Source organism: Oryctolagus cuniculus, chromosome 4 (genome assembly GCF_051225735.1).
Source record: "Oryctolagus cuniculus isolate XC-2025 breed Fujian yellow rabbit chromosome 4, ASM5122573v1, whole genome shotgun sequence".
Lineage (NCBI taxonomy): Eukaryota > Metazoa > Chordata > Mammalia > Lagomorpha > Leporidae > Oryctolagus > Oryctolagus cuniculus.
In genome coordinates, this window is record NC_142870.1 from 74493768 (window position 1) to 74521465 (window position 27698).

The following is a 27698-nucleotide window of genomic DNA, read 5'->3' on the forward strand; positions in this document are numbered from 1 at the left end:
TAGGAAACCGACCACCAAAAGGATGAGTACAAAAGATAATTAGCTCTTTAAAATAAATGACAAGCAAGAGGAATAGGAATATGAGCAAAGTGACCACAACCCAACAACTCTTATGTTAGTGTATGCTGTAGGCTCACCAGATTCTACTGAGTTTTTTCATTTATGGTTTTTTTATTTTAATTTTAATTTTTAATAGATTCAATATGGTTTATAGATATAAGTCTAAGAACACAATGGGATTCCCCCTCCCACTCTTCTTCCTTCTACTTTTTTTTTTTTTTAGTTTTTGAGGTAAGATTTTAAACTTACATTACAGTAAAAAGGCTTAATACTTCACTGAAGAAGAAGTTTGACAAGTAAAATGCAAGAAGACGCTAGCTTATTGGGTTATTATACACAACTGCTCTAACAATGCTTGGCTGGCTTCAGGAAGCCATGGGTAGTGGCTGTGCTAAGTTACAGTGACTGACATGCATCTATCAGTTAGAGGGCAAGAGAGACAGTAACAGTGGGAAGAGTCAAGGGCTAGACATCTACTTATAAAGGTGTGGACATTAGGAGAAGGCAGAGGAAATGGAGAACATCCCTTTATTGGACTTTCAAAGGGGGAGCTAAGAGCGTTGAAACCCTTGGAACATCTCCCAATAGTAATAGAGTCCACATATTTATGAAAGAGGGACCTGATGGTATCAATTGCATTGAAAGTGAGGGTGTGGAGCCAGTGTTTGGCCCAGTGGTTAAGATGCCCGATGCCCCACATCAGAGTGCCTAGGTTCAATGTGCAGCTCTGGCTCCTGACTCCAGCTTCCTGAATTCTGTAATTCCTGGGAGACTGCAGTGATTAGGTTTCTGCCACCCAAGTGGAAGACCTGGAATGTACTATTTACTCCCAGTCCTGCCCAATGCTTAGCAGCTCTTTCCCTGTCTCTCTAATAATAATACTAATAATGATAATGATAATAATAATAACAGTTTAAAAAACAGCAACAGCAAAACAACAGTGAGGATGTGATGAAACTTAACTTGCTTAAAAACAATATTGTGGCCGGCACCGCGGCTCACTAGGCTAATCCTCTGCCTCGCAGCGCCGGCATACTGGGTTCTAGTCCCAGTTGGGGCGCCGGAATCTGTCCCGGTTGCCCCTCTTCCAGGCCAGCTCTCTGATGTGGCCAGGGAGTGCAGTGGAGGATGGCCCAAGTCCTTGGGCCCTGCACTCACATGGGAGACCAGGATAAGTACCTGGCTCCTGCCATCGGATCAGCGTGGTGCACTGGCTGCAGCATGCCAGCCGCGGCGGCCATTGGAGGGTGAACCAACGGCAAAGGAAGACCTTTCTCTCTGTCTCTCTCTCTCACTGTACACTCTGCCTGTCAAAAATAAAAAAAAATAAAAAAATTAAAAAAAAAAACTATATTGTGAGGCAGGCGCTGTATTTTAGCAGGTAAAGCTGCTGCCTGTAGCACCAGCATTCCATATGGGCATCAGTTCCAGTCCAGGCTACACCACATTCACTCCCTACTAATGTGCCTGGGAAAGCAGTAGAAGGCAGCCCAAATCACTGGGTGTCTGAATCCATAGGGAAGACCAGGACAAAGCTCCTGGCTCCTGCCTTTGGACCAACCCAGTTTTAGCTGTTGTGGCCATCTGGAGTGTGAATCAGGGGATATAAGATCTCTCCCTCAGTCTTCCGGTAGCTCTACCTTTCAAATAAATAAATAAATCTTTTTTTTTTTTTTTTTACAAAAAATTGTATGTGTAAAGCAAGCCCACTAATTTATTTCAATTGTATATTTTAGTATGGTGAAGTTGTCAAGGCTTCCTGAATCTCTCTTGGAACCCTGACACTGAAATTAAGACCACTCAACTTGTAGATGCCACAGAAAATGAGCATTTATAGCTTTTTATCTTCTTCACTTGTTCTTTGTGGCTTTCACATTCTCTCCTATATCCTAAGGTATTTATGGTCTCTTATCACTTTTCTCATTTTATTAAACTGGTCTCCTTAGCATCTTACTCCACCTGGAGCAGTACTCTCTGAGTAAGCCCCTTTGTCCATTTTTGCTCCAGCTGTAGAAAACTCTCTTATCTTTGTAGCCAATGCAGAGTTCTCAATGACAGAATTTTAGGTCTTGCTAATTAGAAAGATTTTACCTTATTTTAACTTCATTTGCTCAGGTGAGAACACAGTGTTATCACAGAAAAGAGTGTCTGATTGTAGCATAGCACTAATTATAATTCCATAGATTTATTACATTAAAACAGAAGTCTTTCTGGGGAGAAGTCAGTTGCTGAGTTTTTTACATATTATTTTGTAAGTCTTGTGCCAGGGCTGTTATTTAACAATGGGATCATGAGTGAATTACATCTAAAAAGATGTTTTGAAGAATCCAGAAAAGTAATTTTTTTTTCCTGACAAGTCCTGTAAGTATTGATTATGTTTACATGATGTCGCAAAAGATAAATCTTTTTTATAGGTGCTTCTATTAGTTAATCAACATGTAATGAGTAATTCACTTATTTTCAATCATTCTATAGTAAAATGCACAAAGAGGAAGAAGAATATTTCCCTTACAAAAATTTATTCTGATAGAATCCTAAGTGACAGGGAAATTGATATGTAAACAGAACAAGTAGTCATTTAAATGGATTCCCCTTTAACATATAACTTAGACGTCGACTGGGTAATTGGTTTCATATTATATTCATCTTTAAGTTCAATAATGTCACAAACTGCAAGACTATGCATTCCATCATAACAATCCATCAGACAACGTCACACAGATTAGGATGAGAGTATACTTCTCTGTTAGTAACCTGAAATGGAATATATGGTAGAATATAAAATGTTAAACTAGGTTAGATGATAACAATGCAATATTGGCTTATCATTTCTTTCATTGTACTAGCAGAATCATCAAAAACTTTGTGGAAATGCACATTATGAAAAAAACTATACACAAATTTCAAAGTTTTTTTGCACCAAAATGAACTCATACTAACTTGTTACGACATGTCTGAATAAAACCTAGTTTGAGGCATTAAGAACAATAAGGCATCAGGTTGAAAACAGTTCCTATCAGAGCAACATGGATTCTATGAAAATTGAAGCAAGAACAAATATCAAATTGATAAAATTTGCATAGAATGGTGAAATGAATGCTGTTTTACAAATGCTTATGGAAAAAAAAATATGCTCAAACATGATATTTGTCTTTCTGTGGTCTATTTCACTTAAGCCAATGATCTCCAATTTCATCCATTTTGTTGCAAATCCCAGGATTTCATTGTTTATGCCTGAGTAATGTTCAACTGTGTATATACTATATTTTCTTTATCTCTCAATTCACTGATGGACATCTATGTTGATTACATATCTCAGCTATTGTGATTAGTGCTGCAAATATACATGGGAGTTCAGGTATTTCTTTCATATACTGACTTGAACTCCTTTGGATATATTCCCATTAGTGAGATAGCTGAGTCATATAATAGCTATATTTTAGTTTTTGAGGAAATCCCGTGCCATTTTCCTTAATGACTCTACTAATATAACTTCCCTCCAACAGTGTATTAGAGTTTTCTTTTCTTACATCCTTGACAGATTTTATTTTTTTTTTGTATTTTTGATAATATATTCTTTCTTATTTCTGGAAGTTAAATACATAGTGAAAAATGTGAATACCAGATTATTTGGTATATAGATATTTATAAATGTTGTCTTCTTTGAATTATACCCATTATAAAATACTATACCCTTCTTTCCTTGTCTTATGAAAAAATAAAAAAATAAAGAATCTCAAAAGAAAGAAGGAGGGAAAGTAGGAAGGGAGGAAGGAAAAAGAAACCATAAGGAGTGGTCAGTCAAGTTGTATAGTTTGGCTCACAATGCATCAAGTAGCTTCTGAGTGGTAAAATTTGCAAAGAACTACACTGTAAATCTTGATCAAAGAATAGGGAAACAGGAAAAGGCATTGTGGCACAGTCCCAGCTCTCTGACACATCTGACCTAGCTTCTTGCCAACGCCATGGGAGGCAGTGGATGATGGCCCGAATTTTTGAGTTCTTGAATTATTTGTAGGAGGCTTGGATGGTATTCCTGGACACTAGTTTTGTCCTAGCCCAACTCTAACTTCAGCAGGCATTTGGGGAGTGAACCAGTGGGTAGAAGATCTTTTTCTCTGTCTCTCCCTCTCTCCCTGCCTATAAAATAAACAAACAACTACTTTAAAAAGAAAGGAATAGGAAAGTAACAAAATCACTTAAACACCTTTCCTCCATGGAAAATGTCTATTTATTCTTGAATTATCAACTCATTTACCACTTCAATGTTACTTTACGTAAAGGTGGTTTCTCTTTTCTTCATGTCTTCAAGGCATAGCTGCTGATATTTCTTATGGCATTGTATTATATTTATGTTTTCTAAACCTTACAGTCCTCAATTGAATAGGTGCACAAGAAACACTTTATAAACAAAAGGATATATTTTTGGCAAATATTTTTATGGGGACAATGGTCAAAATAACTCAGTAGGTGACAAATGGACAACTCATTTTAAGAAGGGACTAGACACTGTTGAAGATGACGGCCACAGCAGTATACCACCTCTGTCATTTTGTAAGGAAACAATGAATTTCATGTGTGTCCTGTATGAAGAGGGTTGATAATGAGCAACATCAATAATACTCAGTGTTGTAAGCATCTTGATTGGTGAGCTGATACATTTCTCACCGACAAACTGAGTATTTTAGGCATGGAAAGCCAAGACACTCTGGCAAAAAAAAAAAAAAAAAAAATGACCTAAATGAAAGATCTCTGCGAGTGAGATCCCAGTGGAAAGAACAGGCCATCAAAGAAGGAGATACCTTTCTCTGAAGGGAGGAGAGAACTTCCACTTTGACTATGACCTTGTCTAAATAAGATTGGAGTTTGATAGACCTTACATTGAGAAACAAAGTTTATATTTTTATTGTAATTCTTTACTTCAGTTTTCCCACAAACTCTTTGAAGTCATTCATATATCAAATTTGAGTTGATATATAAATATTTTGAAGAGTGTCTCTCCAAAACAACGATGACCCAGTCTGAAAGCTCATAGATAAGCACAAATAAAATAATTGATTATTAATAAAATATATTATGTTGCCACATGGTATCACATTATTGTGCTAATAAATTATCATAAAATGATACTTTAGAGAAATGTATCTTTTTCAAAAATTTTTTATTTATTTGCAAGACAGAGTTACAGAGAGAGGTAGAGGCAGAGAGACAGGTCTTCCATCTGCTGGTTCACTCCCCAGATGGCCGCAATGGCTGGAGCTGTGCCGATCTGAAGCCAGGAGCCAAGAGCCTCCTCTGAGTCTCCCACGTGGGTGCAGGGGCCCAAGGACTTGGGGCATCTTCCAACCACTATTACAGGCCATAGCAGAGAGATGGACTGGAAGAGGAACAGCCGGGACTAGAACCGGCACCGTATGGGATGCGGGCACTTCAGGCCAGGTCTTTAACCTGCTGCGCCACAGCACTGGCCCCTAGAGAAATGTATCATTTATAGCTCTGTAGGTCAGAAGTCTGGATTGGCTCAGGGTTTTTTTTTTTTTTTTTTTTTTTTTTTTTTTTTTTATCTGGTCTGGGATTGACCAGGTCCAAATCAGGTTGCCAACTGGCTGGTTTGGTTTTGTATCAGGAGGCTCTGGGAAGAATGTGTAATTCCTGGCACTGACTTGACTGAGCTCCACCTTTTTTGCTGAGTGTCTTCTAGGATCGCTCCCAGTGGCCTCTCCCAATCCTTCCCCCATTTCTCATAGCCAGCAACAACGTGTCAAATCCTTCCCATGATTGCAGTATCTCAAACTTTCCCTTCTGCCAGTTTGTTCTTTTCTTTTTCTCATCCAGAGAAAGTGCTAAGCTTTGGGTCCATCTGATTATGTTATGCCTACCTGAAATTAGGGGTAATCTCTGTATCTTAGAGTTCCTAACATCATGCATTTTTGTCACACTTTTGTCATATTGTGTAATCTATTCACAGATCCCAGGGACTAGGGAATGGAAATCTTTGAAGAATTTTTATCTTAGCTTACTATATCCACTGACAATAAAAGAGAAGTGCAAAAGTGTGGAAGATTCATGAAAATAGTGCCCTACATGCTACTTTATTTTTATAAGTATTCTATGAAAGTATAGCAAAATAAATCATGTGGCCTTGAAGAAAACACTGTCTTTAAATGTGTTTAATTATATCAAAGATTAGCACAGCATAACTTAAGAATAAAAATATGTATACTATGTAATCCATATTACATAAATATGCACACACATTTATGTCTTTTCATGTATAACCATATCTATATATGCATAATTTCTGTGGCAATGTTTGGGTTATGCTATTATATTTCCCTCTTGATATTTTCTGTGCATCTCATCACATTGTCTGAAACATTTTAATCAGAAAATAAAATGCTATGTTTAAAAAGAGAACGGTATCATGCTTGGCTTCTCATACAAAATGGATTTTTCTAGCAAGAGAATCTAATGAGTCTCACACCATGAAGAGACTTCTCTTTATTAGCAATTAACCATGGAAGGAGATCTGGCACCCGGAGACAAGGGTAGGGAGACAGGAGAACAATTCAAACCTTATTGACAGATCAATCATGGAAAATAATTGAAAGTTCACAGAAGCTTCTCAAGGAGATGAATTCTTTTCTGAGTTCTATTTGAAGACTCCCTATCCTGCAGAATAAAAGGTTACATACAAGGTATCTTGATTTTACAATATATATGTAAAGAATTTTGAGACAAGTTGCAAATCAGGGACTCAAGACTTGTTTGGAGTCCCCTGGAGGTGCTCCATATCTTAACACTGTTGTCCTGAATCAACATCAGTGTCCTTATCCTTTTAGGAAGAATAACAAACAAAACAAAACATAACAAAGGAACCAACAATCCCTGCCTCCCCTTGGATGTTACTCAACTACTATGAGCAGGGGGAAAGAGTCAAAGTCCTTTCAAAATGACAGAAGCATTACCTGTGCTCCACATGCATTCCCAATGTCAAAAACATTTCAAAAGGATTTCTACTATCACCTTTTTCTTAGAACAGTAAATCAGTGCCAAGCAGTTGAGCTCGATTCTAAGCCCTGTACTATGCTTTCATGTTTTGTTAATATCAACGAGCCTGCTTTAAGTGGGGAACACTGACACACGTCATTACAAAGGGTTATTACTGTCATCGCTCCGTTTTTCTGAATTTCACTAAGAAGGCAATCAGTCTCCTCTGGTCTGAATGGTGCACTTCTCCACAGAAGGGAAAAGCAAGCTTTCCTGAAAGACTATAATTGGAGAAAAGGTTTTCCAGAGGTTGAGTGCTTTTAGGTATGATAGATAGTTCACATGCCACTAAGAGTCAAAGATAGCAGGATAAAGGACGTGAAGATGCTATTGTTCTCCATCTTTCCTTAGGAAATCTGACTCACAAGAACTGTGGTGGCCAAACTGTGACTTGATATATTTATTTTTGCTGGTTCAATTTCAAGAGAGGGAAACATTGCACAAAAATTAATTGCTCATCAGTATAGATTGCCACAAGTTGGAGATGGTTTTATAGATGAATGCTATAAACTGGAGACTTGAGTTTTAGCTCCCTGTCCATAGAGGAAGGGAAATCTCTAGCAATGGGCTACAGGGGCAAGTCTGCCTTTGAAATCTGGAACAGGGGCAGGACTAGAAATGATATATATGTACAGAAAAAAGAGAAAATACAAATTCAATGACTAAGCTAGGAGACTGAGTTGAAAAACATGAAAGTCAGATTTGGGTTGCCTTGTATGTCGGGGAAGATAAGCTCACAGGCCTGACTGCAAAAAAGGCTGTCAGAACTGAATTATGTCCTCCACAAACCACCTGCATGACGCCTCTTATCTATTAGGTCAGTTCCTGCCATCAGCAATATCAGATTCGTCCTATACTTTACATGATATGTCATTCCCTGCCCAAATTTGTGTCTTTCTGATAACCAATTATGTACCAATTCTGAATTTGTTCTCCAAAAATGAGAAACTGGCGTCCTCATCACATTGCCTTTGAACCCTGCCTTATTTTGGACTTGACATTATGATTCAGATATCCAGAGATACTCTCCTATGAAGGTCAAAGCACCAATGCCCACATTCAAGATCAAGAGACAACACTTCTGTAATATGTAGCCAGAGCTGATTGGATAATTTTCTAATTTCCTTACTTCACATTATGCCTGACTCTGGCTATATCTTCATTATTCCAGAATAAATCAGAAAAAGCGTATTTTTATGATCTCTTCTTGTAAAATAATCACTCTCACACTTTGGTGTCTTTAACCATTATCTCAAAAATTATTTTTAAAAAGTGCTTCTGGTGGGGCAGGCAATATTTCGGTACAGCAATTAAGCCACCGCTTGGGTTGCCCACATCATATTTCAGATTACCTGGCTTTAAGTCTTGTCTCCACTTCTGATTAAATTTTGCTATTGCCTGCCTGTTAGAAAGCAGGTGATGGCCTCATTACTTGGGTCCTTGCTACCCACATGAGACCCAGAATGAGGTCCACACTCCAGGATGTGCTGTGACCCAGCCCTTGCTGTTGGAGGCATTTAGGGAGTAAACCACTGGGTGGAAGATCTCTCTCTCTCTCTCATATATATTGTTCTAGACTATAGTATAGTATTATACTATATTATAATACTATAGCATTGTTCTGGAATATAGTATAAGATTACAGGATAGCAATCGTTCTAGACTATAGTATAGTATTACAGAAGAGTATTCTAGATTATTATCTGTCTCTATGAGCTCATGCATTGTGAAGCTGCTCCTTACAGATGGATCTGTTGCTTTGCACTGATCAGCTGATATATGACCTTTAGTGTGCAGAGAAGGAACAAGGACCAGACCAAAAAGAATGAATCAAATAATGAATGCCACCCTCTGGAGACCCTGACTGGATAGCAGAGCTGGCCATCTGGGGTTACTACTAAGTGCTACCCTGGGGTCCCTTTTCTTCATCTTCCACAATTGCTTCTTTGAAAAATAATTGAATTAGTAGTTGCTCTGCGACGTGAGAACTTGTGAAAGCTGTGATTCAGTCTCATTCAACTTAACGTCCTCAAATCCTAGCTCAGTGTTTAATACGTGTTAAATAAATGTGTAAAGGAATGAACACAGAGAGGAGACAACCCACACACCCACACCCACCCCCCCCACAGAATGTACTAGTGCTTTAGGAAGAAATAATCTCATACCAGTCCACCCTGACACAGCCCAGACTAAATGTTGCATTTTATCATTATTCTGTCATTTCTAGTGATTAAAACCACCCCAAATATTTGCAAAAATAGAGCATTTGGTTTACACCAAGAAGAAATCTTTCTACATATTTATATTTATTGGATTTTAACGTTTCTTCTTTTAGGAACCTACTGATGAGTTAGTCTTAAAAAGCTAGGAATGCAACTGCTTTTTGAAGTCTAATACATGTTTCATCTGAAAGAGCTGCTTCTGGTGTCTACAAATAGTCAACAACACACTTTAATTTATGGGCATCTGTGCTCAAAGGTCCCCATCAAAGGGAGGGGTAGAAAGGGAGAGAAAGACTGGGAGGCTAATGGGAAGCATCCATGCCCTTGTGCTCTGTCCTGGTGTAGCGTCTGGGAGTGGTATTTCAGAGGCCAGAGGAAACACAGCTGAACTGTTTTACATATGTGCATTATAAATTAGTAACCTCCATATTTTAGGTCTTAGACAACCCTCTTTCCCCTCCAGTGGGTATGATTTAAGAATAACAATGTGACAAGAACATTGAGATGAGAGGATATGTGAATAAAGGAAAAGGATGGTGGGGAATAATTAAAATAAGGTGGGGGGGACTGACTCACGATGGAGCAAAATGTATTCATCTTCTCTTTGTCTTTTCCGTGCACTGTACCTCTCAACTGGGAAAGCAGATGCCTTGGTTCTCAAAGGAAATAAAAGTGGCAATTAAATACTGACAAGAAAAATAATAAAAAGAAGGAGAAGAACAGAGAAGGAAAGACCGCCTCCTCCCTCAGCTACATCCAGAAATCCTGACAACCTTCTCCCATTATCACCATGATAAAGGCCACAGGACTCAATCTTCAGGGCCTGGGGAGCCGGGATTCTGGAGTCATCGGAGGACTACAACTGGTCTGGGTGTTTTCACAACCTCCTTTCCACTCCCCTCCTCAGCTTCCCTCGCATTCTTCTGAGTTCAGCAGCCAGTGCGGGTCCTCAGTGACCTCACAGGTCTCACTGCAGCGGTTCTACCAAGCCACTCCTGTCAGCAGACCAGCCCCAGCCTCCCTGCAGCCCCGCTCTCCACTACCCTCAGCTCAGCCAAGCTCCCCGTCTCTGTCTTTTCATACTGTGTTGCCCAACCCTCAATCCACCCAGGGCCTACTGTCTCCATTCCTCCCTGTGTTCTGTGAGCTGCTAGAGGAACATAGCACACCACAGAGAGCTGCTCTCAAAGAACATTTCCGCGCTAATTCCAATGGCCACTTCCCCATCCTTTTTTTAATCGAGGTTGCCGATTATATGACTTGAGCAGGTTTCCCCAGGCTTCCTGGACCGAATCATGTGTCCTTTGGCCTCCTCCTGTGCTGGAATTTAAAAGATAATTCCTCCCAGTCATGTGAGAAATTGAAGACCATGCCATAAGCATTTTCTCTTTGCCCAATTTAATTTGATGTAATGCCCCTCCCCTGTCTCCAAATTAATCTTATGTATCATGCCCCATGACTGCCTAACTCCAGCTGCCTATCCTGCTCTCCAGACTTTGTTACCTTCGATTTATATTCCCAGCCATTCCCCCTGCCCACAAACTCTTGATAGTTAAGCCTATGTTAATATAGACCCCATCACTTCCTAATGTGACCAGTCTTCTGTGTCCCAAACTTTCTCTTATCTAACTTCATCAACATGGAACAGCTTCCCACCTATCCCCACTAGGACACTGATGTAACAATTGAACCTCAGTATACACGTGTGGACTCGGAATAGAAGCAGTGTATCATTTTCCTGACCAATGTGACTCCCTCTTGTATCATGTTCATTCAAATACCTCCTTATTTGGGCCTGTAGAGCCCCAAAGACTTGCATTCAAATCCTGGTACCTGGCTAAGTCATTTGCCTCTCTGAGGCTTGGATTGCCCCAGTGTAAAAGGAAGACAATAGGGGTCAGCACTGCGGTGGTTTAAAGGGTTAAAGCCCGGTCTGCAGTGCCAGCATCAAGGTTCAAGTTCCAGCTGCTCCATTTCTGACCCAGCTCCCTGCGATTGTGCCTGGGGAAGCAGTGGAGGATGACTGAAATCTTTGGGCCCCTGCACCCACATGGGAGACCCAGAAGAAGCTCCTGGTTCCTGGCTTTGGATAGGCCCATATCCAGCCATTGCAGCCATCTGGGGAGTGAATCAGTAGATGGAAGTCCTCTGTCTGTCTCTACCTCTCTCTATAACTCTGTCTTTCAAATAAATTAAATAAATCTATTTTTAAAAAATGAAGACAATAATACTTACCTCAAAATCACATCACAATCTTCCCTAACATTACAGTACCTAGCACATAACTGAGATCCATGCAGGTTCTCAATAAACATGGGCAGTGAGTCATACGTACTGCATAGCTCATCACTGGGCAGCGACCTCAATGTTAAAAAGAAATAGGATAAAATACAGGAAGATGGGAAACACAGGTGAGAGACTGGAGCAGCTCTTTATGGAGATTTTTAAAAATAATAGATCTGAAAAATAAAGGCACTCCAGTAACCCTATTGTGAAGGCCCCAAAGAACAAAGACTCACACTGAAGTCGTAGAAGACGAGTCAAAAGAAAGCTTCTAGTGTTTTGTGAGAAATTCAGAGGGAAGTTAGGGAGGCCAGGCTGCCATCCATTATCTGCCTTTCGATTTTATTCTTCTTCCTGCTTAATGGGGAGTGGGACCATTTTCTCTGTCTGTCTCTTTAGTCTCAAATGAGGCAAGGACAAGGCTATGACAAAGGACATGTTACCACTCTGCTTTCTGTTTCCCACAGCTGCTAAGCCTATAATTCTATCCTTGATCACTGCCTAATTATCTTCATTATGTTAGATCATCACGTTATCCTCATTTCATAAATGAAGAAACTGAGGTTCAGAAAGATTAAGTGACTCACCTTCTCAGGAAGACCTCTTCAGATATTAATGTGATTAAATCCCTGCTCCTACAATAATAGCCCAATTGTAACAGCTCTTGCATCAGATTTCTATGACACATGTAGAACGAAAAATCACTATAAAAGAAAGTACCTGGATTTGACAGCCCCAGATATTACCTGTTTTTGTCCTCAGAAACATAAAGTTCTTTCCGTTGAGATGGTTGACATGAATAAAGACAGGACTAAGCTTTTGGGTGATTTCTACCATTCTCTCATTTTTTTTTTTTAATGTCTAAAGAACATGATTAGCCATGCTGTCTCCGTGGTAATGAAGTGAAGAGTCTTAAACATGGGGTTTCCAGGCAGAGGCGCTAACAAGATGCTAGAGAGACCAGGATTAGGGAACTGAGCTTTTCAGGTGTGACGTTACAGAGAAGAACTAACTTCCCAGTGTCCAAGGTTCTACATGGTTTGGAACTGATGACCCAGAGGCTTGATCTGTATAGCAACACATACAAATAGAGTAAGAATATGCAGAGAATGGTAATATTAACATCAAATGTGTAGGGGCATCAATCACTTTAAAACAGGATAATGGTAAAAAAAAAAAAAACCACCACATTTCAGATCTTGAAAAAATGGGACTGGAAAGAATTGAGATTAAAGGTTGTAACGATGCCAGGGCGAGAGTTGATGCTTACATTTCAAAAAAATAAATAAGTAAAAGGTAAAAGTGAATTAAGAAATTGAGACATAATAATAATAATGAAATAGACAGAAGATTATGTCCTAGGCACTGTTTTAGGCATTTTATATAAAAAATATAAATGATCTCTTTGGCTCTTTCTATAAAAACAGTATTCTAGTTCTCATTTACGAGTGGTAGTTGGGAGTTTTAGTAAACTATTCTCAGAGTGAATTTTAGTACAATGGTGATAAAAATGTTACTTGTATAAGACTGTCTGCAGAAGAACTGCAGGAGTCAATATGTTACAGAATTTCAGAGTATCTACCATGCAATACACATTTTTTTTTTTTTGACAAGCAGAGTTAGACAGTGAGAGAGAGAGACAGAGAGAAAGGTCTTCCTTTCCATTGGTTCACCCCCCAATTAGCTGCCATGGCTGGCGCTGCGCCGATCCAAAGCCAGGAGCCAGGTGCTTCCTCCTGCTCTCCCATGCAGGTGCAGGGCCCAAGCACTTGGGCCATCCTCCACTGCCCTCCCGGGCCACAGCAGAGAGCTGGACTGGAAGAGGAACAACCGAGACTAGAACCCGGGGTGCCGGCATCGCAGGCAGATTAGCCAAGTGAGCCACGGTGCTGGCCCCCTGTAATACACATTTAATGAGAGATGGCAATAAGAGATTTCCATGAGACATCTGATGCTGAGAAAGAGACTTGCTTAAATTCACTAGAGAAGTGTTTAGAACCTAAACAGGAATTTAGAAACACTGTTAGTTTTATCACTTAATGAGGAAAAGTTGTTAATATTTAAATAAATCTTGTTGTTTTCAGGTTAAAAAATTCAATCACTTAAGGAGGAGGGAGGGAGGCTTGAGGGAGGGAGAAAAATAAATAACTAAATAAGGAAATATCAATGAAATAAATTTATATACAATATGGTTTTAAAATTTGTTCAAAGTTCTAAAACTATTCATCAATTTGAGCTGTTATTTCTTCGTGTCTACCTGGTTCCGAACACTGAGCCCTAAAACTCTGGGCTACAGAGCAGAAGTCCAGGCCTCTACATCAGGCACACAACTGTAGGCATGGTTTGAGGGGTAGGCATGGCATAGCGGGGGGAGTAATGTGAGCAGAGCACCCAGACACACAGCAAATGGGGATCTGGGCTCGAAGATATCTGGGTTCAGGACGTTTCAAGATGCTTTTCCTGAAAAAAAAAAAATCAGGTTTGGTTAGGCGAAACTCTGGTTATGGGCATGGCTGAACTACCAGGTGAGGTTGGCTTGTTTGTATCTAACGGTACAGAAATGACTAAAAATCCCTGAAAGATATATGTGAGGAAAGGGTAGTAGTTCCACGTTTCACCTTGTAACCTTGTAGCTAGTAGGGAGCTCCATGTTTGGTAAAGTTTACGGGATAAAGCCAACTCTTTCATCTGACAATGAAAAGGATTTCCAGGTACAGGCACTAACAGAGACCTGGTATATTGTCTGATCTTCAGTCTTCTGACATGTAAGCACACAAATGGTCATGTTAGGGCTGCCCATTAACTACTGAGGTAAAGGTTAATGACTTTTCATGACCAACACTCTTTCTTTTTTAAAAAAGTAAGATTTATTTTATTTATTTGAAAGACAGAATTACAGAGAGAGAGGTCTTCCACCTGCTGGTTCACTTTCCAGATGGGCCCAACAACCGGAGCTACGCCAATCGGAAGCCAGGAGCCAGGAGCCAGGAGCTTCTTCCGGGTCTCCCACATGGTCCAGAGGCCCAAAAACTAAGGCCATCTCTACTGCTATCCCAGGCCATAGTAGGGAGCTGGATCGGAAGAGGAGCAGCTGGGTCTCGAGCTGGCACCCATATGGGATGCCGGCCCTTCAGGCCAGGGCTTTAACCCACTACACCACAGGGCTCCCCCCGACAAATTACTCTTTCTGTGAAATGCTACACTTACTTTTACCTGTGTTTTTTTCTTTAGAACAGCATTATGCCTGAGCTGCCAGAGGATTCTCCTTCGTTAATTATGGGGTTAAGATAGTCTACACAGAGAGGCAGTAATGCCACTTTGTATGGAAAGTGGCCAGAGCTATGAGTACGTGCACACAGCTAGTATGTTAAATCAATCTCAAACCATCCCCCACAAAGTGCTTAACATACTTCCAAATGTAAAACTTTTGTTGTTCACACTATAGTCTCCTGTTTTCTATGATGTTAGAAACATTATCAACAATGCAAGAAAAAAAAAGACAACAGTTGCAAATAATTTGGTAATTGCATCCTTTTTTTCTTGTATCCTTTTTTTTCTGCCAGCAAGTACCTTGCACAAATTCTTTTGAGAAAAAGTTAAAGTGACAAATTCCTTTTTTTTAAAAAAAGACATACGTTCCATCATTTCCCTTGGAACTTAAACTATGAATAACTTAGATAAATATTAAATAATTACAAATCTGTATTCTGATATCAAATTAGATGAAAGTTGAATTGTTTCAGACAATGAGCTCTTCTCTTTTTTAAAATTCGTGACAGACCACCATTATATCAGGTGAGCATGGCAGAAAGTAATGATTTTTAAAATTAAGACGACATTTCCATTTCACTGATGTCAATTTTAACATTTTACAGTGGCTCTTTCTGGCAGTCTAATTATTGTTCTAATGCTTTAACACTTTTTATATAGACTTATCTTCTAATGATTACTAAATTTTTTCATTGGAGTTGGATCACTTCATTAGTCTTGATAATTTATAATTAATCAAAAAATCTCACATTTAGGTCTCAGGGATGTTTTTCTTTTTAAGATATTTATTTATTTATATGGTGGGGGCAAGAGAGCAAGAGCAAGAGTAAGAGGGACAGAGGGAGAGAGATATTTTCCAGTTTCTGGTTCACTCCTCAAATGGCTGCAATGGCCAGGGCTGGGCCAGGATAAAGCCATGTGCCTGGAACTCCATCTAGGTCTCTCACAGGGGTGGCAGGAGCCAAGTATTTGTGTCTATCCTTCACTGCTTTCCCAGGCATGTTAGCAGGCAGCTGGAAAGGAAGAGGAGCAGCTAGGACCCAGACTGGTGCTCTGATATGGAATGCCAGCATAGCAAGTCACAGTTTAGCTTGCTGTGCCACAACACTGGCCCCAGAAATGTTTTTCTAAATGTATGTTATAAACACATGACCAAATGCACGTTGGTATTTATTGGAAAATCTGGAAACCTGATAGGTTCTTCATCTGAGATATAATATAACTTGGTAGAGAAAAAACATGGGCTCTGGAGTCAGAGCATCTAATTTCCAGGCCAATTTTTCTTCAGTCTAGCTGAATGTGATGAAGCAAGTTATTTAACCTTGGTGAACTTTTAATTTTAATCTATAAAACTGGAATCACAGTAATAATACCTAACTCATAGAGTAATTATAAGGACTTAGCAAAATAATTTATGCAAAAATAGAACAAGGATACACCATAAATATTCAGTAGGTTAGATTTTATATTATTTATAAAATAGTAAATTGTAGAGTGCATTGACCTTTGGAGTCAGACAAGCCAGAGTTCTACTCCTGCTGTTTGGTCTAATTCTTGCACGGTATTATACAAGTTATTTAATGCTCTTGGCTTCACTTTTCTTATAGATATGATATAAATACAGATAAATATAATGCAGATACCACCTTTTAAGATTCATAGAATTGGCACTTGTTATACATTGGTTATATTTTATTACATAAAGCTAAAAGTTATATGCCATGCTCCCTGGGAATCACTCATAATGTCTTATTCAGATAATTGTTCTTGGAATACTGAGAAATACCTAACTACAGCATGTCTAGAATCCATCCATTTGTTCATTCATTCAAATTTTTTTGTAATGATTAGTACATGTAAGCATTGTGATAACAACTGGAGATCAAATACTAAAGACAGAGACTGCACATTCCAGAAGTTCTACAAATAAGCAAGACAGATCAATAGCAGGTAATATCAAAAGGCCTCCTACGTAGCATGATAGAAGCATTTGTACAGAGTAATGGAGGATTTAGAGGGGTGCAAAGAAGATTCTTGTACATGTAGAATCCAAATTGATTGTTGAAAGCAAGTAGGTGCTAGCTAGACAACAAATAGAGAAAGAACATTCCCTCCCATCTGGGAGAACAATTTATGAAAAGGAATGTAGGAATCCTTTGTCAGCACAGCAGGTGTGGTGCAGAGGAGTTCTGTCGAAGAATCAGCAACGGGTCATCAGGAAGCACACAGAAAATGGGGAATCTGTGACAAAGTTCATCCAGGAGACTTAGATAAATTGAGTGGAGCTTAAGAAAATTACTCTTTGAAAGGACACGGGGAGCCGGCGCCATAGCTCACTTGGCTAATCCTCTGCCTGTGGCACCGGGTTCTAGTCCGGTTGCCCCTCTTCCAGTCCAGCTCTCTGCTGTGGCCCGGGAGTGCAGTGGAGGATGGCCCAAGTGCTTGGGCCCTGCACGCGCATGGGACACCAGGAGAAGTGCCTGGCTCCTGGCTTCGGATCGGCACCGCGCTGGCCATAGCGGCCATTTGGAGAAGTGAACCAATGGAAGGAAGACCTTTCTCTCTGTCTCTCTCTCTCACTGTCTATAACTCTACCTGTCAAAAAAAAAAAAAAAAAAAAAAAGAAAAAGAAAAAAAGAAAGAAAGGACATGGCATGGGAAGTGGCCAGAAGCGGAAAAAAGAAACAAAAATGGATAGAAAACCTGGTTAGAAGAATGTCATAGACATCAAGGTGGTACATAATTGCGTTCAAATTAATGTTATTTTTTTATTCCTCATAATATATTTACTGTGCCTTAAAATGGGGTCTAAACTAAACCTGTTTCAAATATATAAAAAGCTTTTGTCCATGTTGGCAAACATTCCTCAAACCAATATATATGTTTCCTAGTATCAGAACTAGTGAGAACTGGATTAGAAGCTATGATCCACACAGAGTAGTCCTGTAACACAGTGCCCAAATGTGAGGAGTTCCTTTTGGTCTTTGGCCTCATGGCATTCACAGGCTAGGGGAAAATGCAGACCAGTAAATTATAGCACATTGTATTTGAGAGATCCAAGTGCTCCTTGGTGGCCAATGGGCTGCTGATGGGGCACATAAGAGAATGGCCTCCCACCGGCTTGCAGCTCTGTGAAAAGTATGTCAAAATAGAATTTTCTCAGACAACTGAATGATGAGTATAATTAAGCCATAGGCCTCCAGGCAAAGAAAGTGTGAAACTCAGACATAAGCTCAGATGCAAAGAGCCAAAAAGCAGAGGGGACCTGGCACCTTCTAGCATGGGAAGTGTTCAGTCTGTCAGGACCACAGAGGAGGGACGAGCACAGAGGCTGAGGCTGGAGGGGTGAGCAGGAGCCACAGAATGAACTGCCCACTCATCATCTGGAATTCTAATCATATCATTCTGGCCACCTGATAAAGAAAGGAAATGTTGACTTTCTGGAGAATCCAGACATCTACGAAGAAATCTCTATCACTACCCAGACAACAGTCCTTGACGGGTGGAAATGTGTTTTCGTTTGTATTAGAACTATCAGCATAGTGGCTGTTAAGTATGAGGTACTTGGTACAGATTTTTAAAATATTGAATGTTTGGTAGACACTTTAGTTACCACAGTTTAACTAATCTTCTATCACTGGATAGTTCCTTCTAGTCTCTCTGCTATTTTAAATAATGCTGAAATGAACATTCCTGAATTTTGATCGTCCACTAAATCAATGTTTATTTATTTAAAACAGAATCTTAATAGAGTAAAATTAGACCATCCATATGTTGGAGTATGGATTTGCAAATACTAAGAAACTTACACCTATATCACATCTTTGTGTTTCTTTTCTTAAACGTTCAAATCATATCCTCTGCCCAAAACAAAATGGCTTATTGATTTTCTTTTACTTGTAATTTGTAATGAATATATTTAGGTCATGGCTTTAAGCATAAGTCAATTTTGGCTATATTATAAATTAATTTGCTGTTTTAATTGTCATTTCCATAAAGATGTGTAGTGCTGTATTTGGTGAGTAGAATGAAGTGTGTATTTATTTTCCTCCAAGCAGTGTATTATTACTTAATTATAAGCATGTTTTATAAATTAGTAACTTCATCCCTGTGTCATATGGTTTTCAATATATTTTCTGTTGAATATTTGCCTTTTACTTTTGTTCACTGACATCATACAGAATATATATGCACATGTGTATATATGCATATATTAATTATATAATTTATTTGAGAGAGAGTGTGAAAGAGTCCTCCCATTTGCTGATTCACTCCATAGATGCCTACAATGGTTAAGGCAGGGTTGGGCTGAGGCTGGGAGGTGGAATTTCAGGTCTCTCACATGTGTGAGGGATCCAGCTCCTTGAGCCATCACCACTGTCTCCTGGAGTCTGTAACTCAAGAAGCTGGAGTGGAGCCAGAGCAAGTACCTGAACTCAGGTACTCCAATGGGTGATGCAAGTGTCTCATGGCATCTCGGCTGCTAGTACAAATATCCACTCCTAATTTATGTTTTTGCTTTCAAATTTTAATCCTTTATTTTCCATATTTTATTTTTCTGACTCTCTAAAAGACTTACTAAAATTTGCTGCTTCCAATTTCCTTTTAATTTTCTGATAACTTTTTTTTAATTTTAGTAATTGTACATATTCACAGGCTACAGTGTAACATTTCAATACATGTATAAAATGTGTATTGATCAAAATAAAGTAATCCACATTTCTCCTTGTTTGACCTGACTTTTTGATTTCAGGCTTGGAGTTTCTTCTACTTGTTCATACAATATATATTAATTTATTGTAGAATATAGTCTCCCTGCTATTTCTTTGTAACATTAGGAACTTATTCCTTAGATCTAACTATGATTTGGTATCCAAATTTCCTTTGTCCTTTCCTACACCTCCCAGGCTCTAGTAATTACCATTCTGTGTTCATATCAAGCTTATATTTTGTTGCTCCCATACATGAAGGAAAACATGTGCTATTTGTCTTTCTGTGCCTGGCTTAATTCTCTTAACATGATGCTGTCCAGTGCCATTGATGCTGCTGAAAATAACAGGATTTCATTCTTTTTTTTATGGCAGAAGATTATTTCACAGGCTGTGTATGTTATATTTTATTTATCCATTCACCTGATGATAGACACCTTGGTTCATTCCATGTCTTGGTTGTCACAAAAAGTGCTACAGTAAACACAGTAGAGAAAGTATCTCATTCATGGAACAAATTCACGTCTTTATATATATAGTCAGTAGTGGGATTGCTAAATCATAAGACAATTCTATTTCTAGTTTTTTAAAGCAACTTCCATACTATGTTCCACAATTGCTGTACTAATTTATATTCACACCAACAGTAGATAAGTGTTCACTTTTCTTTTTTCATAATAGTCATTCTAAGAGGAACGAGATAATATCTCCTTTTGGTTTGATTTGCATTTCCTTGGTGGACAGACATGTTGAGTATTTTTTCACATTTTTGTTGGTCATGTGTAGTTCTTTTGAGAAATGTCTGCTCAGGTGTTCATGTCTTTCTCTCATGGTTTAATTGGATTGGTTGCTTTTCTTTTTTGTTATAGAGGTTTTTTGTTTGTTTGTTTTGTTTTGTTTTGCTTTTTTTTTTTTTTAAGATCCTGATAAATTCTGGACAATAACTTGTTGCATGAAATTTTGGAGTCTTCTCCAAAAAAATTTGCCTACATCAATGTCTATCTATCTATCCCTTCCTTTCAGTCTTATTTGCTTTATATATTTGGAGGATACTATACTGGGTACATATACATGTGTGAATGCTATGTCTTCTTGCTGAATGAATCTTTTCATCTTTACTGTTATTCTTTATTTTTAGTTTTTTGTAATTTAAAATAATTTTAGATTAATTTTATTTATTTGAAAGGCAGAGTAACAGAGAGAGAAGGAGGGAGGGAGGGAGGGAGGGAGAGAGAGAGAGAGAGAGAGAGAGAGAGAGATCCTCCATCTGCTGGTTCACTCCCCAAATGGCTACAACAGCCAGGGCTGGGCCAGGCAGAAGCCAGGAGCCAGGAGCTTCATCCAGATATCCCACATTGGTACAGGGGCACAAGCACTTGGGCCATCTTCCACTGCTTTCTCAGACACATTAACAGGGAGCTGGATCAGAAGTGGACCACCCAGAGCTTGAACTGGCATCCATGTGGGATGCCAGTATTGCAGGCAGCAGCTTTATCTATTATGCCACAACACCAGGTAACCAATGTCTCTTTTATATGATATGAATAAAGCTATTGCAGCTCATTTTTGGTTTCCTTTGCATATTATAGCCAAACCTTACCTTTCAGTCTATGTTAATTTTTTGTAAAGTGAATTTTTTTGTAGGTACCATGTATTAGGGTCTTTTTTAAAACATATTCATGTATTTTCACTAGAGAATTTAACATATTTTCATTCAAGTTTAATTTTATATGTAAGAATTAACTCATAATTTTGTTCAGTGCTTTTTGTTTTTTAACATTCTTTTTTTCCGGCTCTTATATTTATTCATGTTTGTGGTTTGATAGCTTTCTGTTACAATAAGGTTGGATTCTCTTTCTCTTTTCTGTACCTTTTCTCCTAGTGAATTGTGTACTCTCATGTGTTTTCATGATTGATGCTTCTAAGGTAAGACTCCCTTCAGGATTTCTTGTAGGGCTGGTGTGGTAGTGATGAATTCTTCCAGTTTTTGATTCTCTGGGAAATATTTCTATATTTCTCCTTTACTTCTTTTTTAAAATTTTATTTATTTATTTATTTATTTATTGACAGGAAGAGTTAGTGATAGAGAGAGACAGAGAGAAAGGTCTTCCTTCCGTTGGTTCACCCCCCAAATGGCCACCACAGCCGGCGCACTGTGCCGATCTGAAGCCAGGAGCCAGGTGCTTCCTCCCGGTCTCCCATGCAGGTGCAGGGCCCAAGTACTTGGGCCATCCTCCACTGCACTCCAGGGCCACAGCAGAGAGCTGGACCAGAAGAGGGGCAACCGGGACAGAATCCAGCGCCCCGACCGGGACGAGAACCCAGTGTGCCGGCGCCTCAGGCAGAGGATTAGCCAAGTGAGCTGTGTCGCCAGCTCTCCTTTAGTTCTAAAGGATAGCTTCACTGGAAATAACAGACTTGGAAGATTTTTTTTTCCAAGACTTTGAAAAACAGTCTTCTCTTCTGGCCTGGAGGGTTTCTGCTGAGAAGTCTGCTATTAGTCTAATGGGTTTTCTTTTATATGTAACTTGATATTTTTCTCTCACTGTCTTTAAGATTTTCTCCTTGTCCTTACTTTTTGACAATTTTCCAATAATGTGCCTCGGATAGAGTTTTTTGGCTGAATGCAGTTGAGGCTTTTGAATTTCCTATCTAAATACCCTTATCTCTTTCAAGACTTGGGAAGTTCTCAACCATTATTTCATCCAGTAGGTTCTCAATCCCTACAAAAAATATGTTGGCTAAGTGATATCCCTTATGTTTAATAGGCTTTCTTTATTAGTTTTAATTCTTCTCTCTTTATTTTTCCATGACTGGATTATTTCAAATCTCTTCTTACCCAGATCAGAAATTCTTTCACTTGGTCTATTCTGTTGTTGAAACTCTCAATTGTGTGTTTTTTTTTTTTTTTAATTTCATTTATTGAACTTTTCATCTCCAAAATTTCTGATTCTTTTTCATGATTTATATCTTTTTGTTGAGCTTTTCATTTATAACATGCATTGTTTTCCTAGTTCTTTTGAATTTTCTATATTTTCTCCTTATCAAAATTCCTTACGATAATGAAATACTTTTTCATATTTTTATAGATTGCCTTCAAATAAGGATCTATTTTGGAGAACTACTGTAGTTTTCTTTCTTTCTTTTCTTAGATCTTTTTGTTTAGTGCAGGAGTATGGAACATGGTAGCAAAACATTTGGTCTGGGCTTGCCAGGGAACACAGGTAGGGCTCAAAATTCAATAAATCCATTGCATCTAATTGTCAATTTGATAACATTGTATGGCCTGCAGATGTTGTTATAAATATCCAAATGGTCCTTGGCAGAATAAAAAACGTTCTCCACTCCTGGTTGAGATGGACTGTGGCATGGCAGTGGGGTACTTGCTTTGGTTTTGGTGCTAGGGGAGTGTTCTAGTCCATGAGTATAATGTCTGAGTGATTATTCAGTGGTAATAAACATCAGCAGTGTCTGTAAGTACAACAGTTTTCTAGCCTTCAGTAGTTCACAGAAATAGTAGCACGACTTTGAAGCATATGTGAACTTCCAAAAGCATTTTTCTCAGGACCCAGAGAGTTCAGTGTTAATTATTTTGGGAAACAGGGTCATATTTGAGTGATATTGGAGCTTATGACCCTGGAGTAGTGTGATGTGGGCGGGACCTTCCCCAGGTATTTCTGAATGGGCATGACTGTTGCGGTTTGCTATACCAAAATCCCCAGTCCCAGCAATAGGGAATGTGAGTGGGAACTTGCCCAGGTTCCACAATGTGAATACAGATTCTGCTTGGAATTGGGCCTTGGCAGATGTCAAGCAAGATCCCTACCTTACACCTTACAGAAAAATCCACTCAACATGGATTAAAGATCTGAATCTATGACCTGACACCATCAAATGATTAGAGAACATTGGAGAAACCCTGCAAGATATAGGTACCGGCAAAGACTTCCTGGAAAAGACCCCAGAGGCACAGGCAGTCAAAACCAAAATTAACAATTGGGATTACAGCAAATTGAAAAGTTTCTGTACTGCAAAAGAAACAGCCAGGAAAGTGGAGAGGCAATCAACAGAATGGGAAAAAAATATTTATAAACTATGCAACAGAAAAAGGGTTAATAACCAGAATCTACAAAGAGATCAAGAAACTCCACAACATCAAAACAAACAACCCACTGAAGAGATGGGCCAAGGACCTCAATAGACATTTTTCAAAAGAGGAAATGCAAATGGCCAACAGACACATGAAAAAATGTTCAGGATCACCAGCAATCAGGGAAATGCAAATCAAAACCACAATGAAGTTTCACCTCACCCTGGTTAGAATGACTTCCATACAGAAATCCACCAACAACAGATGCTGGAGAGGATGTGGGGGAAAAGGGACACTAACCCACTGTTGGTGTGAATGCAAACTGGTAAAGCCACTATGGAAGTCAGTCTGGAGATTCCTCAGAAACCTGAAGATAACCCTACCGTTCAACCCAGCCATCCCACTCCTTAGAATTTACCCAAAGGAAATTAAATTGGCAAATAAAAGAGCTGTCTGCACCTTAATGTTTATTGCAGCTCAATTCACAATAGCAAAGATATGGAATCAACCTAAATGACCATCAACAGAAGACTAGATAAAGAAATTAAGGGAAATGTAATTGATAGCATATGATACAGCAGTAAAAAAAAAATGAAATCCAGTCATTTGCAACAAAATGGAGGAATCTGGAAAATATCATGCTGAATGAAATAAGCCAGTCCCAAAGGGACAAATATCACACATTCTCCCTGATCAGTGACAATTAGCTGAGCACCTAAAAGGAAACCTCTTGAAGTGAAATGGACACTATGAGAAACAATGACTTTATCAGCCCTTGTCCTGACTGTTGAGGAACAACTTACTACTTTATCCCTTATAGTATTTTTTTGTTCTATTTAATACCATTGGTTGAACTCTTCAATTAACTCAATTATTCTTAGGTGTTTAAATTTAACTGAAAAGTGATCCCTGTTAAAAATAAGAGTGGGGATAAGAGAGGGAGGAGATGTACAGTTCAGCACATGCTCAATCGGACTTCCCCCTAATGGGAGAGTTAGAAAGGGGCCAGGGGATTCTAATCAATCCCATCAAGGTGGCATGTACCAATGCTACCTCACTAGTCCACATGATCAGTTTCAGCTCATAACTGATCATAATGATAAGATTAAGTGACAAAAGGATCACACAAACAAGACTATTGTCTGCTAATACTAACCGATGAATTAAAAAGGAGAAAATGATCTAACATGGGAAGCGGGATACATAGCAGACTCATAGAACGGCGCCGCGGCTCACTAGGCTAATCCTCCGCCTTGCGGTGCCGGCACACCGGGTTCTAGTCCCGGTAGGGGCGCCGGATTCTGTCCCGGTTGCCCCTCTTCCAGGCCAGCTCTCTGCTGTGGCCAGGGAGTGCAGTGGAGGATGGCCCAGGTGCTTGGGCCCTGCACCCCATGGGAGACCAGGAAAAGCACCTGGCTCCTGCCTTTGGATCAGCGCGGTGCGCCGGCCGCAGCGCGCCGGCCACGGCGGCCATTGGAGGGTGAACCAACGGCAAAGGAAGACCTTTCTCTCTGTCTCTCTCTCTCACTGTCACTCTGCCTGTCAAAAAAAAAAAAAAAAAAAAAAAAAAGAATGGCAGATTTCCTAAACAGCACTCTGGCCTCGGAATCAGCCCTTAAGTTATTCAGATCTGGCTAAAAAGCCCATGAGTGTATTTCAGACATGGAAAGCCAAGACAATCTGGTAAAATAAAAAATGACCTAAATGAAATAAATCTGTGAGTGAGATCCCAGTGGAAAGAAGGGGCCATCAAAGAAGGAGATACCTTTCCCTGAAGGGAGGAGAGAACTTCCACTTTGACTATGACCTCACTTATATAAGATCAGAGTTGGTGAACTCAAGAGGCTTCCACAGCCTTGGCAGCTCATGACAAGAGCCTCGGGTGATTACTGATGTCATAAATAAGAGTGTCAATTGTTAAATCAACAACAGGAGTCACTGTGCACCTACTCCCCATGTAGGATCTCTGTCCTTAATGTGCTGTTCTATGTCAATTAACGGTATAACTAGTACTCAAACAGTACTTTACAATTTGTGTTTCTGTGTGGGTGCAATCTGTTGAAATCTTTACTTAGTATATACTAAGTTGATCTTCTGTATATAAAGATAATTAAAAATGAATCTTAAGAATGGGATGGGAGAGGGAGTGGAAGATGGGATGATTGTGGGTGGGAGGAAGGTTATGGGGGGAAAAAGCCACTATAATCCAAAACTTGTACTTTCAAAATTTATATTTATTAAATAAAAGTTAAAAAAATTATGGGTCCTTTGAAAGCAACTGGGTCTTCCTCAGTTTTCATCTGTTGTGGTGACTCTGAGAAATATACCACTAATAGTAACAGCCCTGGAGTGGCAGTATAGGAATGTTACTTGCCCAAGTCCCACAAGAAATACATAAGGAATCTGGAGATCGTGCAACAGCAATGATGAGCCTGCAGCAATGGAATGACACAGAGCTTTCCCCAGTCCCCACAGGAAAGTGCAGGTGTTCCTGAAACTCACAGAGCCAACAGTTGCAGTCCTAGAGCTGCAGAATGCCATGGTCACTGTACCAACATTTCACATTTTCTGTGCAGATCATCCTGGAGATGGTGCACAAGCAGACATGGATTTGGAGAAGTGGAAAGCAGACAGGATACTCTCCAGGTCTTGTGGCATGAACTCATATGACAGAAAAATATAACTCCACAGACCCAGTTCAAGAGCTATAGGACTCAGAGGGCCACTTGCTTACATCCTACAGATTGACCACACACTATGCAGGGGATTGCATACTAGCAGGTGCAAGCCTGGATCAGTGAGATTAAGATAGAGCCTTTCTCAGACTCAGCAGGTAAGCAAAGACAGAGAATAAACAGTCCCAGGTCCAGAAGGGGTATGGGATTGTGTACTACTAAGAGCAGGCCTGGTGCAGAAAAATGCATATAGGGTCTTCCCTGAATCTGAAGGTGGATGTAGATGTACCTGGCACTTATAGAACCAGTAGTTCCAGTCCCAGAGTGCAGGTTGCAGTGGGTTCTTTATTCAGGACTCAAAGGGTGAGTGACATTTATGCTGGGGATTGTGAACTGACAGCCACAAGCCCAAAGCAGAGGAATGCAGATAAAGCTCTCCAGTTTGCACTTGGAGAGTTACCACCAGTGAATATCGCACTAACAGGTATAGACCCAGGGCTGCAGTACACAGAAGGGACTGTCCTTAGTTGCTGGGCTTGTTGCCTGTTCATCCAGCACCCTGTGCTAAAAGATGGAAAAAGGGATTGCCTCAGCTTTGTCTTCTGTGTTTGCATGTTGACTCCTCCTGACTGCAAGCCCCAAGAAGCAGAGGGAAACTGCCCTAGATCATGCAGAGTGGGTAATCATGGCTCCAAGGGTTGTGCCCAGCAATCCTGCAGCTCCAGGATGCGAGAGGCCTGGTCTCTGCTCTGTGCAGTACCCTGAGTGGGGAGTTTCTGGTGGTGATGTGGCTACCTGATGTTACACGTTACAGAATAGAGTTTAGTAGTCACTGTGCTTTACCAGCTTTGACCTGGGATTCTGGAGGCAGAAAGAAGCAATATGTGTCCACTTTTTGGAGCAAAAGAATCACTTAGACCCTAGTCAGCTTTCCAGACTGTGTTTGAAGCCAGTAAGGACTATGGAATTCTCCTGTAGGTAGGAGTGCTGGTCTATAGAAATGGTGGGGCGGGGGGGGGGGGGGGTATGAGATTTCTGCAAGATCTCCTCCAGGCTGGAGAGCCAGGTGTGCTTTGTTCCTCTCTATGTGTGTTGAGTTTTTGAGCTTCTGTGCTATGTAGACCCTCCATCACTTCCTTACTCAGGAAGCCTGGAAACAGGATCCTTCCTTTGTTATTTTTGTTCTCTATGATGGAGCTGAGTACAGAGTCTCTTTATTCAGTTTTCCCCAGTCTTTCCAGAACTCATAATTTCCTATTTTTACATTTTTATATAGTGATGTTCAGGACATAATATTATTTATATCTTTGCTGTCATATCATTTATCAGAATAACAAGA

General features: G+C 39.7%; 1 long non-coding RNA gene across 3 annotated transcripts in view; it reads right to left on the minus strand.

Moving 5' to 3' along the window:
* Positions 1 to 27698, minus strand: part of LOC149127011 (uncharacterized) — a 552476-nt gene that overhangs the window by 80516 nt on the left and 444262 nt on the right. For 2 of the 3 annotated variants that reach the window (XR_016232098.1, XR_016232096.1), the window contains exon 3: positions 13832 to 14075. The exons of the other annotated variant lie outside the window; for it this stretch is intronic. This is a non-coding gene — a long non-coding RNA (uncharacterized LOC149127011). Of the gene's footprint in view, positions 1 to 13831; positions 14076 to 27698 lie in introns of those variants that run through there. 3 annotated transcript variants of the gene reach the window in all.